Consider the following 22,357-nt stretch of genomic DNA (forward strand, 5'->3'; position numbering starts at 1 on the left):
AAATTGAAGGGCTACGGTTCGATTCACCGAATATGCGAGTGAATCGTTACAGCCCTAACTAATACCAAATTCTATTTTTACAAAATGTCAAGTACAAAAGATACCGTTGGCACCAACCTTGTCACATCTCGTCGTGTGCTTTCCTAAGTGTCAATACTTACTGCAATGGGCCGTCGTACATAGTGATATATTGTAACCGACTACGTAATCCACAAAACAACGTTACGTCACATTTTGTATGCACACGAATGGGTGATGACTGCAAATGACTTCGGTAAACAAACGTTTCATTCACGAGTGGAATATTAGGCATTTTCAATTTGCTGAATCAATGAATTGAATACAATAATCAGTGAGTATACAAAATGTAATCCTGCATTTAAAATGATTTTCTCTGCACTTCCCTTATATCCATGAAACAAGGTTACGAGAGTGTATATATTTCCTAAGCATACAACTACTGATGTTCAGTTCCAAACAATCAAAGAGTTTGCAAGTACTTTTAAAAGAAGAGGGAAAACGCCTTAGTGTCATTTCTTTCAAAAATGCAGAAATCAAGAAAGAAAACCAATATACTTCCAGTGTCATGTCTTCCAACATTACATTTGGTTAAACTATGGAGGTGACATGTACCTCTGACAAGACACATAGAAATTCCCCAAAAGCCAATTGTAAAGGTTCACACAGTCCCCTTCACACCACTGAGGATGTTCAGTATGAGATCTCATATGATTGTGGAATCAAACACATTTGAGTTATGACACACCATTAGAATACAAGAACACAAGACTTCTGTTGCCAAATATGACTTAACACCTCTCTTTTTTGACCATTAAATCACATCAACAATCGTGACAACAGTATTTTCTGACAAAACAAACCAACCCCTCCATTCAAACATCAACCACTGGAAAAGGAAACTTAAAGAAATTATTAAAATTCAAAGAAAGAAGCTAGCCATGAGTATGCTCAGGGAAACCATGGAAGACCAACCCAGTGTGTCTACAGAGTTTTAACATTTTTCAACCACTATTAGCTTGATAACGGTGTAAGAATCTACACCGAAACGTCACTCTTGTCAATAAACACAAAGTTATTATCCATTGAGTCGTATGCTTTAGCCATATATCATTAACTGTAAACATGGTAAATTGCCATATTTACTGTCTATCTCATAATAACTGTATGTTTGTTACCGCAGTTAGTTCCTCATCACAAAACCCAGGCCCATTACTACTTCTTCAATGTATCCAATTATCTATCTTCCATTAATACCAATGGCTTCCTTGTTATATCGTTATCTTTGTCCAAGCACATGAATCCTACTTTGATGAATCATATGCATTAGTGACTGAACATGTCAATGCGCTTTTAACTCCTAAAGGGAAAAGAACAAGCCTTGAATAATGGTTAGAAAGATCAAAGAAGTTGTTATCCACAAAATATGCCATTTTTCAAGTTCCACCAACGTTTAAATGTCTATCAAAGATTTAACACTGAGTGCATTTAACTAAAGTGGTGTTTTCAGGATGCCTTTACAGATTTCAAACAGTTATCACAGTTAATAATTCCAAGAATACCAGAAACATTCTGTATTGTGGCTTTCATCACACTATAAACTCTTCAGATTTTCAACAGAAGTCCTCATCATTGTTTTCATGTTGCAGTGTAATTTTAAGTGAAACAATCTGTAATTCATAACATTTTGTTTTAACAATAATCAGTCATCAATTTATCATTCTCTAGCTTTCTGGAAGATATTTAAAATATTTCAGTAGGAAAGTGGTAGTGCTGAAGCGATTAATCGAATAATCAGTCAATTGATCGATCTAACTTGCATCAGCGATTATCAATGACCTTGGGAGACTAATCGATATTCATGTATGTAAACAAGACACTCCCATGTGTGTCTCAACAGGAAGTATCCTCAATCATCTTGATTGTGGTATTAATCGGTGCCCGTTTTGTTTGGACAATGTTATGAGTGTGTCACATTAAAGGTGTACTTTACTACACTAAACATGGAGGCAGAGCGCACTGTGTTTCTAAATCAATCTGGCTACTGTGAGCAATAACCAGCACCAGAAAGCTGATGGGTCTCTTATCTCACATTGCATTAAGACTGGTGTCTGTGTGAGGATAATGTTTTTAACTCAGGATATCCAGCCGTGGCCAATTTTGGAACATGACCACTGTTGCTGCTTGGTGAATATCATTACCACTAAATGTACTACTATTACCACTGCTGTTATATTCATACTGTTATTGAAATAGTACTGCCACTGTATTGATTTGTAAACGTAGCAAATTAAATTTGACGCCATTGTTAATTGTCTAACATTTTTTTTGTTGTTGGTTGTATACGAAATTCTGTTGCATAAAGATTTCTGGGTTGACACATTATTTCTATTTTGAAACTGACATGGTGTTACACGTCAACTGTCCATAGATCTGTTTTGCAGTACAGACTCATGGAAGGTTGGCTAATAGGATCAGTTGTCTGATCTAGCTGCCTCTGAATACTTAAGAATTTTGACTGATTCATTTATATCTTGTTTAAATGACGATAATAAAGCCATAATGGCGGCAAGATATAACTTCTCCGATGAGAACGTAACTTAGACTTGGATTTGCTTTTAAGATTCTGATTTATAGACATCGTAGGAGAGTGAGAGTAGGACTTCACGCGTTTAGAGAGCTCCAAGTATGAGGAAAGCTTCCTTTTCTTTGACAACAAAGGACAAACGTCTTCATTTGATAGTCCCTGAAATGTACCTTTGCATTGTTTGCCATGACGCAGAAAACCTGCGTATTTGACGCACAAATTATCTCAAATACGAATTTAAAGGTTGCGTCATTGTTGTCGCAATGCTACTGGGTCCTTAGTTCAGATAATCTAAACTTCTAAAACTAAATGTTTGCCAGTTAACTGCTCAGTGCTGATTAAATACCTGACCTGTCTTACTTTGTTTTTGTTGTTATTAAACAATCACAGTTGATGTCTTGATGAAAGTTCCAAACTGAAGTTGACTCCCAAAAACATTGTCCATGACACCGTCTCATGACGCTTGGAAGTCATGATGACTCCTAAATATTTATGCCAAGAGCAAACACTGCCTTTGCAACAAAATTACACCTCAAACAATTAACAACTACAAAATTCTGCATGGCCATGGCGCAATTTCAGTTCCTGTGGGCTCAAAACAGAAACAGGCAGATATTTTCATATTTCTATAGATTTAAGGCTTCGAAGATGAATACCATTTTTTGATGGTTTGTGTCCAGTATAAAACACTGCATGGGAAGTACATACCTTCTAAATTCATATCATACCCTATACATAACAAATATTATATGCTTTTGGGATCAACAGAATCCTTGATATATTTTCTGCAAGTTGCTTTTGAAGGACTCATGCTGACTGACCATCTGTATGCACATGATGGGCCCAAGGCCTACATTCTTCATGAATAAAGACCTATCTATCAGCAGAGATATGTTATGTCCATGTCAATGTCTTTGGTCTGTGATCAAAATACTATCATAACACCACATGACATTCACAGAGGAAGAAGATGGATCGAACTTGTTCTTGTTATCACAGTTAATTTCCAAAGAGATATGTTGCTAGTCATACACAAGACAAAAAAATCATATAGTTGCAAACATGGGTATTTGCTCTAATGTTGTTTATAGCTATGTGAATACAATGACATTTAGTACAAAATTAATTGTGCTGTTGGAATTACCCAACCACAGCAGTGACCAAATGCATATCCATAATGAAATACAGTTAGACTACATTAGAACCACATGATCGATGCATGTGAAACACCATGAACTGGCATATAGAAGTGGGGTTATTTTCTCAGTTGCCAGAGGACGTAATAAAGCACACTAGAATGCAATCAAAATGTTTGGTTCTTGTGAATACAAGATTAGAGCAACATCCAACTGATGAATAAGTCAGCAGATTCACAATTTGCAATGAATCTTTCATCACCACCTGTATAAGGGAGGACAACAGATTTTGTAGCAGGGTAATGATTAGGACAGAAAAATATCTATTGCAAAGGTGGGGCACTGCCAGTACATGTACAAGGTCCCCCTGTACTATGATTCAGTTCCACTAACAAACATAATGAACATAGACTACAATGGTATTATATGGAAGGTCATATGGTATCCTCTATGATAGAGGATACTAAATGACCTTCCATATAATACCATTGTTATTATTAAAGAGTAAATCATTTGGTATCAAACGAGCGAAATGGTATTTCACAGAAGTGAGTTTAGTATTCTGTTTATAACTCTCAAGCAGGGTCTATTACCCTGACAGAGGTATGTGACAGAGGCATTGAGACATCATAACGATTAACATTAACTTAACCATTATGATGTCACACGTCTAGCGGTATTACACTTGTGTGATATTGCTGTAAAAAAACTACACTGCAGTATCTACCATGGGCGAGTAATAAAAATGTAATTTTTAGAGTAAAATTGATATTTTATACTTATCCTGACTCATGCTCTTTTGCTTGTCTTCTTCTTCTTGCGAACATAGTGGAACACTTGTATCTCCTTATTTGAAGCTCCCTTCAAAATAAAATCACTAATTGGTACTCACCACGAGTTGCTCCCCTTTGTTTCCCCTGGCGGGAAAGGTGTCGCCACCCTCTGGCCATGTGCTCCACTCTCTCCTGATTTAGCGAGCCCAACACTTGAATTTACAGGGAAATCCAAAGTGTTATGTGGGGAGGATGGGAGGGCTAACCTCATGAGTCAGGATAAGTATAAAATATCAATTTTACTCTAAAAATTACATATTTTTCCTTATCCTGACTCATGCTCTTTGCTTGTAGCATCCTACGGACGAACGGAGGTGGGTAACAGAATACTTTGGATTTATAATTAGTGATTTTGTATAGATATACTGTAATATTCCCTCACGGGAACTTCATGAAGGCTTAGATTTAGGATGTTTCCTGTATAAAGAAAACCATAGGTTTATATAAAGCCATTAAAGGGGAATTACATTATGAATATATTGAACAATACATATAAATTATATATATATATATAGGTGACTCTGATAGAGGCACTGAACTTGACTATACCAAAGTATATGCTTAAGGTTGAATACTTAAGTTGAACATATATACATAGCCCTAAAACTCCGTAGAGTTATAAGCTAGATGAGTATGTATAAAATACATATGAATCTTGTGAGGATAATATTTTAACGCCTACGAGGGACTGTCAGTTGCTGAGCGAGGACCAGTGGTCCGAAATGGTGAATGCCAGAGACATCTTCTGTAGTGATATCTCTCAGGTAGTGATTAGCAAATACCATGTTAGATTTCCAATAGCATCCTTCCATAATCGTGTTCAAGGAACAGTTACCGTGTAGAAGAGGGTAGAGGCCAGTGCCCTGATCTCATGTGGATTTGATGCTGTTGGTGGGTCCAAGCCTGCTGCCTTGTAGGCACGGAGAATGACAGTCCTTATCCAAATAGATATTGTGGTCCGTGACACTTCTGTTTGATTCAGAGGCTTATAAGGGGATGAATAAACGTTTGAGAAATCTTCTCCTTGTTTTGGATCGTCAGTAAATAAACTTTGAGCTCTTACCGGACACAGTGATAGGTCTCGTATCTTGTGATCCGAGAATAGAGGATAGCCGGATGTGGAATAATCTGTCTGGTTGACCTGGCAGTTGATTTTTGGCGATGAAATCCCATCTTAATCCGAGGTGCGCTGTGTTATGATTGTCATCAAACTGTATCCTCTCGTAATCCAGAGCTGAATTTCAGACATTCTTGCTGCTGTGGCTAGCGATAGCAGAAACAGTGTTTTCTGTGAGAGAAATTCAAAGTTTGTCGATTCCAAAGGTTCATAGACCTCACTTTCGTGAGGTGTTGTAACACTACATTCAGATCCCAAGCTGGGCGTGGAACTTCCGCTTTGGTCCTCCAATCGGAAAGCTCGTAGTAAGGCCAGTAACTCTGGAGATCTTGTCAATTTGACACCCGCTCTCATGGTGATTACAGAACTAAGCGGCAAGATATGTTGATATCGTTGAACCTTTTAAATGTTTGTTTTGGCGTAGGTAACACAAATAGTCTGCCACTTGAGGTTGTGAAGCCTCTTGCTGTAAACCCTTTCTTTGTTGCATAATTTTGAAACTGTGCCACTTGTCGTCGCACAAGTTACGAAGTTGAGTAACGTAAAGGCAAGCGTGACTGCTTTTGCCGCCCTGGCAGAATATCCTCTCTTGTTTAAACACATTTGTATACAGTCCATAACGTGTAGTTGGAACATTGCTGGGTTTCCGTGCACTTGTTTGGTGTGAGGATGAATTAACAGGTTTATGCCGCTTGGGTAGCTCCAGTGTTGGTTGACCCGATTTCTTGAATTAGTATGGGAAACCACGCTCTGGCCGGCCAGTAGGGCGACCAAAGTGAGTTTGTAGGCTCTGTGTTTGTCTGATTTTCTGTAATACTTGAGGTATTATTGCTGGCGGGTGAAACGCTGCGACGCATTGAGGCCTTCCCATGATAGACTTAGAGCGTCCGCTGCCCAAGCTTGGGGTCTGGGACTGGTGACACTAATGTCGGTAGCTGATTGTTGAATCGCTGCGTGGCGAATAGGTCTATTAGCGGGGCTCCTAATTGCTTGATTATCTGTGCAAAAATTTCCCTGTTGATCATCCACTCTGTCGGTGATGGTAGATGAGGCCGAGAGAGAGCGTCTGCTAGTATATTTCTGGCTCCGGGAATGTGCACTGCTCTGACATGTAGATTTAGATCTTGTATTAAATCGAACAGTTGAAAGCTTAGGTTCAAAAGGTTCATCGATCTCGTTGAGCCTTGCTTGTTTATGTAGAACGCCACTGTCGAATTGTCTGTATGGATCATTAGGCGCCGCATTTTGTAGAAATGTGCTCCAATGTAGAATGGCGTTGATTACAGCTTTCATTTCTAGACTGTTTATATGGAGTTTGCATTCTTGCTGATTCCATAATCCTGATATCGTGTGGTTGGTGAGATGAGCTCCCCAACCTTGGAGTGACGCTGCGCCTACATACAGATGGGTTTTGTATTCCTGCTCTGCTAAACAAATCCCTTCGCAGACATTCGATTTCTTGGTCCACCATAGTAGATGCGGTCTGAGATGTTTTCGTAGACTGAATGGTTGTACATCGCTGAGAGATGCGCTGATGAGGACCTGTAGGGACGAACTGTAATCTGCCTGTGACAGTCATGTCTTGGGCTGATGAGAAGACCTAGTAGGCTCTGCCATTGTCGCAGTGGTAATGGAGAGAGTAGAGCTGGTGGAATGGTCTGCTGTATCTTGAGCCAACGGTCTTCTGGTACCATAATACGGTTGCGATTTGTGATGAATCGAATACCTAGGAACTGCAGGTCTTGGCGATGGTACTAGGTCCGACTTGCGTAAGTTTACTAACCAACCTAGATGTGTTAGTAGCTTTATGATGTAATTTAACTGTAGTTTGAGACGCAGTGGATCTTGATCTACTTGTATCCCGTCGTCGAGGTAAAACGCACTGCGTAGCCCTTTGACGATGTAGAAATTTGATAATCGGTTTCGTTATCCTCGCGGAATAGCCAGGGGCTGATGATATTCGAATGGGAGTACTTTCCACTGGTAATGTAGCCCTTCTAGAGTAAATCGTAGGTATTTCCTGGAATCGGGATGAATGGGGATGTGCAGGTAGGCATCCTGTAGATCTATGCTGCCCATGTAGTCCATAGGACTAATCATCTGGCGTAACTGAGGTAAATGTATCATGCGAAACTCTCGTGGTTTTGCGTGAGATAGTTCTTGTTGAAAAAGCTCATGTTGTAGATGAGTCTGTATTTCTCCGTGGAGTTTTTCTTGGGAACTAGGAAAACTGGGGAGTAGAAACCTGGTTCGGACGCTTGCTTGATCTATTACTTCTATGGCCTGTTTGGATAGGAGTGATGAAACAGCCTCTCTTATCTTTGGTAGTTGTTGCTTTGTAAATCGAACCTGGGGGTTTGATTGTCAGCGGAGGCTTGGCCTGTAGAGGGATACGAAATCCGTGTTGAAGAATGTTGGAGACGAAGGGTCTTGCAATATTCCCCAGTTTTCCCAGTGTAGTTGGAGGCGCCCACCCACTTGAGCTGGCTGTACTGGAACGGCTGGGGTGGAAGACTCCAGTCGTTCCAACCTGTGTTTCAGCTGCCTATAATTGCGGGAACCTCTGGGTGTCCTGCCTCTTCCTGATCCTCCTCTATAGTTGCCATATGGGCTTAATTTTAAAAGAATCTTTACCTCTAGAGCTGGCTATCTTCCTGTCTCTTGCTCTTTGTAGGCCCGTGAACTTAGATCTGCCTGAGTATCTTTGTGAAGTCTGATCTAATGACGCTGGCTAGTGTGTCCATCGATCTAATCATAAGGACTTCCCTGGAATCCTTAGAGACTTCCTTGGCGACTTTGTCGATTTCTCCGCCAAAGATGGATGTTGTCGACCACCACGGGCTGTATAAAGTGGGGCTGTAAAGTTCTCCCCCCAATTACAGGAGGCGAGGAGGCCTTGACGACGAGCTAAGGTCAGTGCTGCTGAAACAGATGTAAGATGATCCGTTAAAAACTGCTGATCTTTCTTTTGCATAAGTAAGGCAGAATAAAACATTCTATCATCTTCCGTCGTGGAATCCCGGAATCTAGTAATAAGAGTCTCATTGATCGTCCTAGATCTATTTAACCCAAAGAACATACGCCTCGTCATGGTTTCTATATGAGCCAACTTGCGATCATCCATCTTGTAAATCTTGTTCTTTACATCGCTGATGATCTTATAGTTCTCATCGATGTCCTGGGCCTTGTAGAAGGAGTCCATGTTATGCGTGGAGAACTTCTTGGCTTGAAAGTTGGGCAGATGTGGTGTTTGAACTTTCGTAGCTTTCTGGAAAGCTGCATCTAGATTCTGTGGCACTGCCGCTAATCGGGTCGATCGGGGTAGAGTGATTGCATCTGGATCATCTTCCTTCATCAAATACGCTGCGCTTGTATTGCCACTTTTAGATGGTGATGTGAGATCTAGGTTATTGACCATCCAATACCGTATTCTGCATCAGAAAATATGATTCCTCCATCATCCCTCAAAACCATCATCATTAACAAATTGTAGATGCTCTTCGACTGCGCGGTAGCTGTCTGTATATCTGATGAGGTTTGTGGCATCTAGTTGACTTGTGCGCCGCTCTATGTGGAGATCTGACGGGTGATCGACCTGGTGATGAACGAAGTGGAGATCATCTATGGGATGATCTTCTCGGAGACTTGTGAGGTGAATGTTGATAGCTTCGCGAAGCTCTTCGGCAGTCCCTCGATGTTCTTCTAGATGATGAGGATCTGGAATCATATGTCCTTCGCGAATGCCTTCGCGAAGCTTCATTTGCGTCCGGTCCGGGGGATCGATGATATGACCTTCGCGAAGGCCTCCGTGATGTCTGATGGTCTGAGTCCATATCTAGAGATGAAATCGAAGATGGTGATGACCTCTCCCCTCCGCGAAGGCCTTCGCGAAGGCTGTACATCTAGGTCCTTCGTCCAAGGTGGTGCGGGACTTCCTTCAGCGAAGGTGACATCGCCTTGGCTGCTACGCTGGACGGGGGTGCCTCTGGGGTGCTGTTCACGTTGGAGCCTTCGCGAAGGCTCGGACCCTCGCTTGGCGCAGTTTGTAGTGGTCCTCCATGATGTTCATAATCTGCCGCATCATGTCTTCTGGGATGATCTCAGACGAAGTCGCCGGCGCTCTTTTCTGCGATGGGGTTCACATCAATGACGCCTGACGCCGGTGTAGAGGCATCAGGCTGCATGGTGATCTCTGCAGAAGTCACAGTCGCTGACACCGGTCGCTTCTTCTGCCGTAAGTCGGGGATGATTATCGGCTGATCATCGTAGAGGCCCAATTCTGCTGCTGGAACGATCTCGGCTGAGAAAGTTCTTGCTGTCTTCGTGAGATTTCCCTTTGGAAGTCTGCGCTGCCCTGGGTGTCCTCAATCTGCGTTGAGACGACGATGAGGCCCTCTTAGACTTGGTCTGCAATGACGGGATGTCTGGGGAGGCCGGTCGTTTCTTCGAGGTAACGGACTGCGTCCCACGTTCCTCTACCGAAGGGGTCTCTAGCAGAACACCAGACGGGAGAGGGTCGATCGCTAGCAGCTGACTGGATGGAATATCTGGACTCTCTGCCATGTTTTGCCCTTGTTTGCGTGATCTATCTGCAGCACGTCTTAAGACGCAAAGATGATATTTATTAAATGCAGAATGAGATAAATTAATGCAGTAACTGCAACGTGAATTAAACGCTAACACGGCGTAGAACAACTAGGGCATATTACATGTGGATCGGAGGCAGAAAAACGTAATCTACAAATCGTACAGATTTTCATCAACGTAAAGCTAGCTGAACAATCACGAATACACGTGAATAAACAGTAGAAATACGATAATTAATCAATACAAATAGTAAAGGATACTAGCTATACCTCTATAGTAACCTATGAGAGGTAAAAACTAAGAGATTATCAAAGGATATGGTGTGTAAGGAGACACGAGGCGCTCTCACATCCTGCTCACTGGGCGAAGAAGGAGAGAGTGAAGCACATGGCCAGAGGGTGGCGACACCTTTCCCGCCAGGGGAAACAAAGGGGAGCAACTCGTGGTGAGTACCAATTAGTGATTTTATTTTGAAGGGAGCTTCAAATAAGGAGATACAAGTGTTCCACTATGTTCGCAAGAAGAAGAAGACAAGCAAAAGAGCATGAGTCAGGATAAGGAAAAATTGTTAGTATCATCTTTCAAAGCAACACTAATTGACTGCATACAACATTTGTAACAGCAGCAGACTCGTACAATCACAATGTACACAAGACAGGTCTTCTCTTGAGGCCCATTTCTGATGATATTGCTGTAATATTGCTAAAAGTCAACTCACTTACTCTTCTCTTGAGCCTCCAAATCTTAAAATAAATGGGGCAGAACACTTCAGTTAGATTGTCACAAATATTCTGTTATCTGACATTCAGTGAGAGTCAGGTGAGCTAAAAGTGTTTGATTCGTTAGGATTTCTGCAGAAACATGTAAACATGAACTGCCATGCCTGTACAGGTGGTCATGCCTCAAAAGACATTGAAACAAACATGTTTCACAACCAAGACTCACTCATTCAGGGGCCCATTCTGGAGAAGGCATATACCAGTTTAATTATGAATATAACAGCATTAGAATATTTGAGAAACTGCAAATAGTATTAACAAAGCAAGCTCATATAGGGATTACCATCAGGCTGTTCATTTAATAGCAATGAAGTTATTAACAGGTTGACATGTATTGACGCCACTTTAAGAAATATCACATCTGACAAAGGTGGTCATGAATTTGATACCAAAATAAATTTATGTAGACCTATAGAGACATATTGTCTCATTTTCAACTGTAAACATGAAAAACACTATCCGGCATATTTATGATTTATCCATCACAAATTGTCTGCTATTTCTTGCTTGCAGAAGTTCTGCTAAGTTTTTGAACCAACATATACATTCTAGTTTAATCTCAAATCAATTTGTCCTGGAAATCCATGACTGTAGACACTTCACAGCACCCAAAGGAAACTGAACAGCATGCCAAATATGTTAGGCAGCCAACTTCCTGAGGCATGTAAACTAGCCTTTATTAAAGTCTACATTCCACCTTTGCCATTTCAAGACTACGTTTTTATGTTAAAACATAAGTGGACTACTGGTCATATTGGTCCAATCAGTGAATGTTTTACAAAATCAAAATCCATGTTCTGAAAACATGTTAACAGCTTCAGCCAAAGCCTCTGCCTGTCAAAGTTGCCTTGTAAATATTCCTAAAATTAAGCTGAAACAAATCTTTTCAAAGTTGTTAAAAGTCTTCAATGAAAACTATTTTATTATATTTGAGTGCAAACTTCATTTGTTTTAGAACTCACATAACAGAACACAGTGGCTGATTGTTTTTTGACAACCCCATACTAGACAGCTCAGGTTGAAGCAAGCACGATCTCCCTGCATTGTTTCACTGCTCTCCAGCCAAGAATGGGCTAATTTCATTGACATAGTGACTGACATATCTTCAGATACATCTGGGATTTGAGAGAATGGAAAATCAAGGCTAGCAGATGTCTGCATAAACATGATAAATGCTGGCAGCGACAAGATGTCACCCATCTTGGTGTAAAAGTAGACTGTCATTACCATAACAGATGACCTTATTTGTGTAAGAATGCCTTGGCAAAATAGTGAAAGTATGGGTGCTGACAAAAGGATGTCTGCAAACCCAGGCCATGGGAGAGTAATGGGGGACAAACTCCAGCACAACAGATGGCAGAAGATTTTTGATCAAATAGTGGTCTTCCTTACAAGGTGGTGGTCCAGTCGGAATAAACCGTCAGGAGCAACATGATCCTTGCCACTGACCAGCGAGGGAACATCACAGTTGCAATCTACAAGCTTTCTGCTGGTAGCCAGTTGCTGAAATTCACCCAGGCGTCAATGACCATTGATCAGTGTATGCTGCCTGACATCTGCTTATTCATCACATTAATTCACACTTTTCACATATCAGTTAATCATATGTCAAAGACCTAAGGCCTTGTTTAGATAGTCAATTAACAATTGATATTTGTACATTCTATGGCATTAGCCTGCTTTTAAATAACCTCAATTCATTACATAATAATATGAGCCATATCATTATAAAAACATTAACTCATTAAACATTCCTTCAGCTCAAAGTTCATACTTTCATGGCCTCAAAAATGGAAAACTATGATTAAGTCCAAATGTCATTTTTGTGGACCACATCATACATAAAATATTTATCATCTGTAATTGTTTTATAGTTGAAATATGGAGCACTGATGAATGAATGTGTTTATTTTGCATGGGGGTCACCAGACCATTACATTGGTTTGATCAGTTCACCTAGAGATAGAGCTTGATATTGATATAGATAATAGAGACAGACAGATATCTCTTCCTTTATTCAGTCACTATCTACAAGGACACAATGAGAGAGTTTCTACTGAGTGCAGATCTGATAGACGGAGGTGTCAAGAAAGAGTGCTCACCAGTATATAGCTAATGTGACAATAAGATGTTGAGATTCTTGCCATCTTAACTGAAAGTTGCCTGAATCCTTTCAACATAGCTCATCCCAACATACATCTGTAATACATAACAATGAAAAAACCACTAACAGGAGATGTTACCGATGATCTGTTTAACTGAATTCATTTTCATGAAAAATATACTAGGCACATAAAGAAACTGCATACAAAAATTTAAAATCTAAATTGATCAAACCTGCATTGACACATAAGGATTTAAACTCAGAGATTAGTGACATGTATCCAACATGCATGCACGTGCCGCATTCCGTGACGTCAGTGGGTTCGTCCTTGAGACATGCAATACGTTGTTGCACGTGCATTCCGGGAAAGAGAAACAGAGCAAATGAATGCCACACAATACTGTCACTTTGGAAAAGCTCAACCCCTGCCCTTGCGATCGTTCAAAAAATAAAACGGCTATTGAAACGCATAGCATGCCAAGGCTCACGTCTGCACAACGTCATGAGGCCATTGGGATGGTCCGTGGGGGAATGTCTCAACGAAAAAGAGGCTGCACATTTCCACTGCCACCGGAACACCATTTCTGCACTGGTGAGACGCTACCAGAACACAAATGACGTCATCGATCGGCCACGTTCTGGACGTCCACATGTAACAACGCCAAGACAGGACAGATGGATAAGGGTGACCCATCTTCGCCACAGGTTTCAGACTGCAGTGATGACTGCCCGACCCATCCCAGGACTTCGCCGTATCCACCCCAACACAGTTCGACAACGTTTACGTCATCATGGGATCAGACCACGACGTCCCGCCGTACGGCCTATCCTGACACAACGTCATCGACAAGCTCGCCGAATGTGGTGCCGAAATTGTGTCCGCAGACCCTTGTTTTGGTGGAGAAATGTTGTTTTTACAGATGAGTCCAGGTTTAACATTTCCCATAGTGATGGACGTCAACGTGCCTATAGATGCGTGGGAGAATGTTATGCACAGGCCTGTGTCTTGGAGAGGAATCGCTTTGGTTGTGGTTCCGTGATGATTTGGGGTGGAATAACTGCACGCCAAAGAACTCCTTTGGTGATTGTTCAGGGCAACTTAACTGGTGTGGGCTACAGGGATCAGATTCTTCGACCTGTGGCAATTCCTTTTCTGCAACGTCATGGCCCTGGGTTAACATTCCAACAGGACAATGCCCGCCCTCATACGGCAAGGGTTGCTATGGATTTCTTGCAACACCACAACGTTGACTTGCTGCTTTGTCCTGCAAATTCACCGGATCTCTCCCTGATAGAGCATGTTTGGGACGAGATGGATCGACGTCTACGCCGTCTTCCTCATCCGCCAGATAACGTCCTTGACCTTGAAACAGAACATGAGAGAATCTGGCGTGACATCCCACAAGCCTTCCTTGCACGTTTGATAGGCTCTATGCGTCGTCAATGCACTGCAGTTCTCAATGCCGATGGTGGACATACCCGTTATTGAGCTTGTGACATGGTCGTTTGACCCCTGTCCCGCTTGTGGACTCGTGACGTCATTGTGATTGACTTTTCAATTGAAATTCTCCCGACTATGAATTTCATATAAACTATACATTCATTTGGGAAATGACTTCAAATGAGACAATTCAAGGAGAAAAAACTATTGCAATAGTATTGCAATAGTTGGTCGCAATAGACTATCGCTATCACAATAGTCACCCCTAATGCTAACCATAAATGCTGGTTTCAGACATTAACTATTATTTTCTTTAAAGACATTAATCATTTCAACATGAAAGGTTGTTTTACACAGTCAACAAAAAATGCAATGTTTTTTCATAGGAAAAGCAGAAAGAGCGAAACAAGATTTTCTCTTGAGTGACTATATCCATACAACTGTTAAACATCACTAAATAAATGATAGATAAGATTCTGCAACCAAGCCTACGGATCAGCCAATGAATACATTTGTCCTTTACCACTAATTGGTTGCACCATTAGCTTAATGCTTGATAGTTTAGTTTGGGAATCCAATTACAAATCATGTGATTTAAGAGCTCTTTTACATCCACAATAAAATATTTTCTAGGAATATTGTGAGATTCTTTCTCATGGGAAAAACAAATACTATATTCATAACAAATTGCAACAATTTGTTCTACTGCACATTCCCAAGGAAATTGAAATTTTGCTTCTTAAATGAACTAATTTCAAAAAGGTACAAATCATGTCATGTACTGACTCATAATTGATGATTGGTTCATTACAACCGATCAATCATCGAAAATAATTGGTTAGCGTCATTTAGGAAATTTTCCTGGTTATTTTTGTTTGCACAAAAACAAAGAAAAAAACATGTAGCTCTTTGGGTTTTTGTTTTTGCAAATTGCACATCTTTAAAGGATGACTAGTATGTTAGGAACATAAATTTCTTGGGTTCGTTAAGATAAATTCAGTCATGACTTGGAACGAGCTTGTAGTGTTCATGAAATGTAACAGACAAAACCTACCTTGTGAAAAATATTGTTAATGCAAACAAGTGTTCCAGAATTGTTTGTGTTCGATTATGAGAAAACATGATCGATTGCTTAGTCGTTTAGTCACTGCGACCAATCTTCGATTATTTCAATTAATCGGACCACCACTAGTAATGACACATAACATGATTGTAGGGGACAGATCATAGCATTCAGTTACCCAATCTTTCTTGTCTTTTTGGAACTGTATGTTGTTAAAAAAGGTAAAATAACTAAAACATACCGTATGTTGTTAAAAAAGGTAAAATAACTAAAACATACCTACCTACCAAAATTCTAAAAATGTAACCAAAACATTTTGTTTTGGGCTAGTTCATTTGATGTTCAAGAGGATTCCAAAATGGTTTGTTTATCTCTCACTAGACTAACATTTAGTCTCTGAAATGATCATGTTACAAAAAAACTGTTCATAAAAAATAATTATAAAATATAAAGAAAAGGAGCCCAGGAACTTTCTTCATTTTCAGAAACTGTGGAAATCTAGACTTGCCACATAATCTAGACTTGCCTGGGCTTTCTTGCATATATTTGTTTCAGGGTCTATAAGACAGATTAGTCTGTCACATTCAACCCAGTTGAAATAAAGCTTAAATGTCTGAAGTTGCCAGACATTCCATCTTCCAGCCACAGACCGCCATTAGCCAGAGTTGACACCAGCTAATGAGGCCATGTGTCAAGGACAAGTAGTGTAGCATAACAGTAATTTGGTGACGCATACTCTGGGACAAATGCACAACTGTGCCAATACAGCTGTAGCAAAACAGTAATATCAAACAGCACTTGATCAATGTTCAGACCCATTGCTGATCTAGACATTGACATCTGAAAACACTTTTTCATATGTTGAGGTTATTTTGTATGTCAGCTGAGCAAACGCTGATTCATTTCAAAGTCCAAACAATCAATGTTCGAATATCAACAAAAATTTACGTTTGTTTACATTCTGTCAGCAGCTCCACTGTGCTGGTTCAGACCATACACTTAACAAACTCTAATTCAGTTTAATACCCGTAAGAGACAATAATTGTTTAAGGTAACTGAAACAGCCATGAGAAATCATATTCATGCACAATCAGGTAACTTAGACTAAATGTTCTTGACCTTGACATTCAAGTGACCTGAGCAGATCCGCACAAACTGACTCGGGCCATCCGATTAGTGGAAAATAAAACATACCGTAAGATTTTATCCGTTTGCTAATGGGCGCGAAATATGAACTTTGCAATTTCTTTCTATTTTGGATGATGTACGGAACAGTACATTGGTAAGAATAATTTTAGAGGTCATACAAATGCATTTAATATTGATTAATTTTTAGGAAATTATATTTATAAATATTTAACCTCTATTATTATTCTTACCAATTTACTGCTCAAGTCACTTGAATGTCAAGGTCATCTATGGCCGACAAGTGTGTATGACTGCCGATGATTTTGGAGAAAATGACAGCCTACTGTCAAGGAAATGATATGTAGATGTTGCAAAAGGTTGTTAGACCCATGGAATACCGATCGAATCTAGTCCTACATAGGTGCTGTCAACGTGCCTGGAATCAATAAACAAATTTAAAAGGTGAGTTTTCACTGTCTTGGCTGGTCCATGATTTGGGTGTGGAATTGCAGAGGTAGCTGTTTTGGGTGAGTCGTCGCGTATAACTTTTGAAATAATGATCCGATTGTGACCATTTATAGCTCATTTTGTAGGGAAATCATCTAGCTTTCGATCCGTAGGCCTCAGCGAGTCCTTTAAAATAGTTTACGTGGTGAAATATACCTTTGATTGTGAACGGGGTGGTTTCGTCATGACATCCCTTTCCTTTTTAAAGTACTAGGGTAGGATCTATATACCTATATGTCTTTCTAAAGGTGTTTTTAAGCGCGACAAGCCCCTGTGACGCCTTGAGCATGGACTAGTTGCATGGATATGTGCGCTATATAAATATTCTATAATAATAAAAAATAATAATAAAATAATAATATGAACTATATATATATTATTTCTTTTCATGTCAAAGTGATCTGGAAAGTGATATGTGCAAATTAACTTTAACATAACCTTTGGATAAAAAAAACAGATTTGAACACCGATTTGATGAGATCAGTTTAACCCTCCAGATGAGGTGTAAATGGCTACGTTAACCAAAGGTCTTTGGGTCAGAATTCTAAGACTGAAAGGACCTGTTTACACTCCACAGCATGACATGTCTCCAGTCCATATTTGGTATCGTGTCAGTTTCATCATGTGATGTTATTGGAGATTTCATCTGCACATCATCTGATACTGAATGGTCAATGAACATGGGTTAGTAATCAAAATGAGTAGAGTTAACTTCTCAAGAAATGTAAGCAGAAAATCATTGACAGATGATAATCAAGAAAAACAGCTTGAGCCCTTTGGATGGCATACCACATGAAATCAATTCGAGGACTAATTCAGTCCTTGAAAGCATTGTTTAGCAGGAATTGCATTTTGAGGGAATTTATCTAAACAGAAAAGGGTACTCACTGAAGTGAAAAGAAAGAAATGTGTGGGTAAATGAGAAATAGTGAGCAATTTTGGTAGAAAGTCATTCTTCGTCAGGTGGTGGGTGACTTTTGATAACCATAGCAAGATAGGAAAAAACAGTTTTTCATTGATATATGGACTTTCTTCTTAAGAAAGTAACCAAAATGAAGAACCCCATGTCCGCCATGTTGGATCATGTCTGCAGGCTAAATGGACCCGTGCGGTGTGGATAGTAGATTGGAATAGCAATGTACAACAACGGATTTTGCAAAGCCTAATCATAAGGCAGAACTGCATGTCTTCGAGCAGATATATATTATTCATACTGACAAGCTGTCTTCTAAAACCACGTTAAGCGAAAGGTAGCCTTGCAGTAAATTGAACGTTTTCCACGGTCTCGTGAGTCTCTGCTATGTACTAATCACACAGAATCGCCAATATTGAAATCAGAGATAAGTCAGGCAAATCAAGGGCGATATGCAGCTGAGCTTGAGTCACAATAGAGTAGGTCTTATTGACCACCATTTCTTCAAATGTCATCACTGTAATGGACATTTTCTGTCCATCGAATGTCTCACTCTGGCAGCAAAATATGTCCCCGTATATATATTATGTGCGTGGCAAGACGAAACCTACAAAATATTAAAAGACATACTAAACTGGAACTCAAGACGAAAATGCTTTTTCACCCCATTCCTTACTCAATATGGACATGTAGAATACTAGATGTAGAAACGACCCGAAAGCTGATGGCCATTCCGATCGTCTGCACTCGGCTTAAAAGGCTATGTTCCACCACGTCGAGAACTGATTTCATGATCCTATCCAAACACAAGACCCTAATTTGTCGACAATGTCAAAGTAAATTTAAAATGGAGTAACAAAATTGGAAATAGGTGGAAAATTATAATTTCTTACCAGAAGTGTCAACCCGACGATATGTTAAGCATCCTTTGACGTCAAAACATCCATCAACGCCCTCTAATGCACAAGGGGAGGTAATGCTAAGTCTCTCGTATAAATTATTACTATTGTGTGTTTCAAAGTTTACACCAGACACGCTGCCTTCAATATTTTGACATTTCGTCATCGTTTAAGCGTTACCGATTTAATATCTGTTCATCGTGATACGTCATAGGCAATCCACGCATACGGCAATTGTCAGCCTAACACGTGTACGATGTTTTAGGAGCCCCTGTGAAATATCTAAAATTATATATGTTATAAGGGTATCAGATTCGATTCAAAAACATTAAGAGTAACATCTGCCTTTGGAAGCATATATTTCTATTTATATTGTCATGGCCATAACCTCTCAATAATCCGAGCGTGATGAGTCAGAACTAGTTATAGTCTGTTTCACTGTTTACGATAAAAATGTTTTTAAATATATGTCGCATTTTTGCTGTTGCAGACGCGAAAAGGAATGGTGAAAGTATTAAAAGATGAAACAAGAAAAAAAACATCCCCTCTATACAGTCGCTTGTTCAAAATGTTGCAATATTGCAACTGTTGCAATATTTCCTCAAAAGGAAATAATAATAATTCCAAACTCATAGGTTGTGAATAGTTTTACTGAAAATGTCATTCAAGATCGTTGAAATCGTGTGTCCCTTTGTTACTTATCACTTCACAACAATCACTATCATATAGCGTCTACTCACGCATCGAAATTAAGTGTATTTGACAGAAAATGTATAATGTATATATATTTAGCTGGATGATCACATGTCAACAAACTGTTCTAGTGAGATCGCGCAAAACCACATCGGTGACAGGTCAGATTGTTCCATGCATAAAGACTATCCGGTAATACACCAAAGTGCTGTCGCATAACCTTACTTATGATCATAAATATTGTACATTTATAGAGCAAAATCTGCACCTAACATGAGGCAATGGTAATAAATATTTCTCTTGGTAAAATAATAGTTTCAGATAATAGAAGACTTTTCCTATCACTGACTCAAAATTCATTTCGTAATATTATTGGGTAGTTTCTCATCTACCGCGGTTTTGAAAACTTCCCCTATACTCTTGCGGCTGTGTTGAGCTATTAAAGCGCACACTCTCCGTCTTTCAACCTGTGAATAAGCTCTTAAACTTTTCTTGTACTTTTGCCTGATTTCTAAAACACAGAGTTCGACGCAAACAAAATCCTGTCAAGCACACAGGCAGTTCACTGTACATGGGAAATGTCTCAATATTCTCATGTCCAACACAGATTATCCGGATTCAGACAGAGTATGCCCCACAAGCAGAACAAAATGCGCTTCTATCAAAAGTACTGTCGTCATTGTGTCTTTGTGTTTTTATCGCTTTGGAAATGTTGTGTGTGCCGAGAGAGCCACTTGTGAAGTAAGAGCGGGAGAAGCAAAGTAATAAATATATTTGGTGTTGGCTTAGTCAATAATCGGCAATGAAACATAAGACCGATGGAGGTCGTGGAGCCAAAGTATAACGTATTTTAAGGAATTATCCTGAAGATGATGGATATCTCCATGGGGCCACCCTTGATGACACATGTACATGGCACCACTGTCGCCAGGAGTGCACACAGACAGACGACAAAATGGTCTGTCTAATAGCATGACCACATGCAAGAATCGTAATGGTGGGCGCCACAGCCACGTATAAAACCATCTTTGGAAGAACATATTTGTATATTGCACTTCTCATCAATATTAATGAATTCCGGTTTGTCAAATAGATTATGATCGAAATTATCCTCATGGTCTTTACATGGTGTATATGTTTTGCAGACCTCGGACAGATACATCAACTACCCCGGACAGACAAACAGACGCCCTCGGACAGACACACCGACTCCCTCGGACAGACACACCAACTCCCTTGGAGAGACACTGACTCATTCGGACAGACACACCAACTCCCTCAGACAGACACACCAACTCCCTGGGACAGATACATCAACTCCCTCGGACAGACAAACAGACGCCCTCGGACAGACACACCAACTCACTCGGACAGACACACTTGGGGTCTTGGAACGTCGTGCATTATTTTTCCAATACAATTATGTCGCAATCCTCTTTTCATCGTCTGTATTGTTACACCGATGATAGCCAGAAGATATATGTCATATATTTCTTTATAATATTATAGGATATTTATATAGCGCATTTATATATCCATGTTTCTAGTACATGCTCAAGGCGCTGATATTTTTTCCCCTAGATCACTGGATGTCAATATCATCGGCACATCGTATTATCAATCTCAACTCCCCGGGGAGCACACAACTCTTGCAGCCACTAGGCGCACCGAGTTATTGCGGCTTTCTCATCCATACGAGGTACCCATTCACAGCTGGGTGCACTGGGACACATAGTCACAATACTTTGTCCAAGTTCACTGTACGTTGCTGTACCCGCAACTAGGTGTTTGCACGTATTCATGTGGCCACCATCTGGTCATATACCAACGGATTCGTGGGTTCTTTTAAGTGCACAGGGTTGTGTACTGTACACTAAGGGTTGTGACAACGCAAAGTTGACTCCAAGGTTTTTACACCCGGTCACAGGTGGGCTCGATCCCGTCACCTCAGGATCGCTGGATCACTAGCCTGGCGCTTTTGCCAGCTCGCCCACCACACCCCCGTGGGCTACATATGTAAACACTTACTTAATCACCAAGTAAAAAGAAACCTCTAAGCGTATATACTGCAGGTCAAATATCTGTGTTTTATGCGGGTTTTCGTTTGTTGAGAGATCAGTGTCAGCGACCCGGTAAAAGAAAATCCAAAAAACATTTTGTATAGTCCCGCCGGACCCTAATAGGTAGCCATTTTCTGATTGGTTAAATCCCTTCGGCCGTCTCGCGTTTGATTGGACGGCCATAGGTTGCTCAGAGGTTAGCTGACGCGACATCCTACATATCCTCGATAATCTCCAGGGTAAACGTTCCGATAAATCTCCACTATACCCTGGATGCATCTACGGCTCGAGCCGATGATTTTATTACCTCCCTTGGTTGGTTTTTTATCCAATCAGGTGTCTACGCTGGGAAGTTGAGCGTACCATTCAAAACTCACTTTCGCTTTGTAAATTATCTAACCGATTAAACACTATAATATATTGTTGCAGAGGTACTCCTAAAGAGGTAGAAGGAGTTCTTGCATATATTTTTTTAAGATTTTAGACCTGTCA

The 22,357-nt window shown here is 40.2% G+C and overlaps 1 protein-coding gene across 6 annotated transcripts in view; it reads right to left on the reverse strand.

Annotated features, from left to right (window-relative positions):
- LOC124290481 (MAP kinase-activating death domain protein-like) overlaps positions 1–19,181 on the reverse strand; it is a 152,847-nt gene extending 133,666 nt beyond the window's left edge. For all 6 annotated transcript variants that reach the window (XM_046727191.1, XM_046727190.1, XM_046727189.1 and 3 more), the window contains exon 1: positions 19,107–19,181. The gene's annotated coding sequence lies outside the window, so the exon portion shown is untranslated. The remainder of the gene's footprint in view (positions 1–19,106) is intronic.
- Between the last annotated feature and the right edge of the window lie 3,176 nt (positions 19,182–22,357).

Source organism: Haliotis rubra, unplaced genomic scaffold (assembly GCF_003918875.1).
Source record: "Haliotis rubra isolate DU_JTF1 unplaced genomic scaffold, ASM391887v1 Scf467, whole genome shotgun sequence".
NCBI classification, from domain to species: domain Eukaryota; kingdom Metazoa; phylum Mollusca; class Gastropoda; order Lepetellida; family Haliotidae; genus Haliotis; species Haliotis rubra.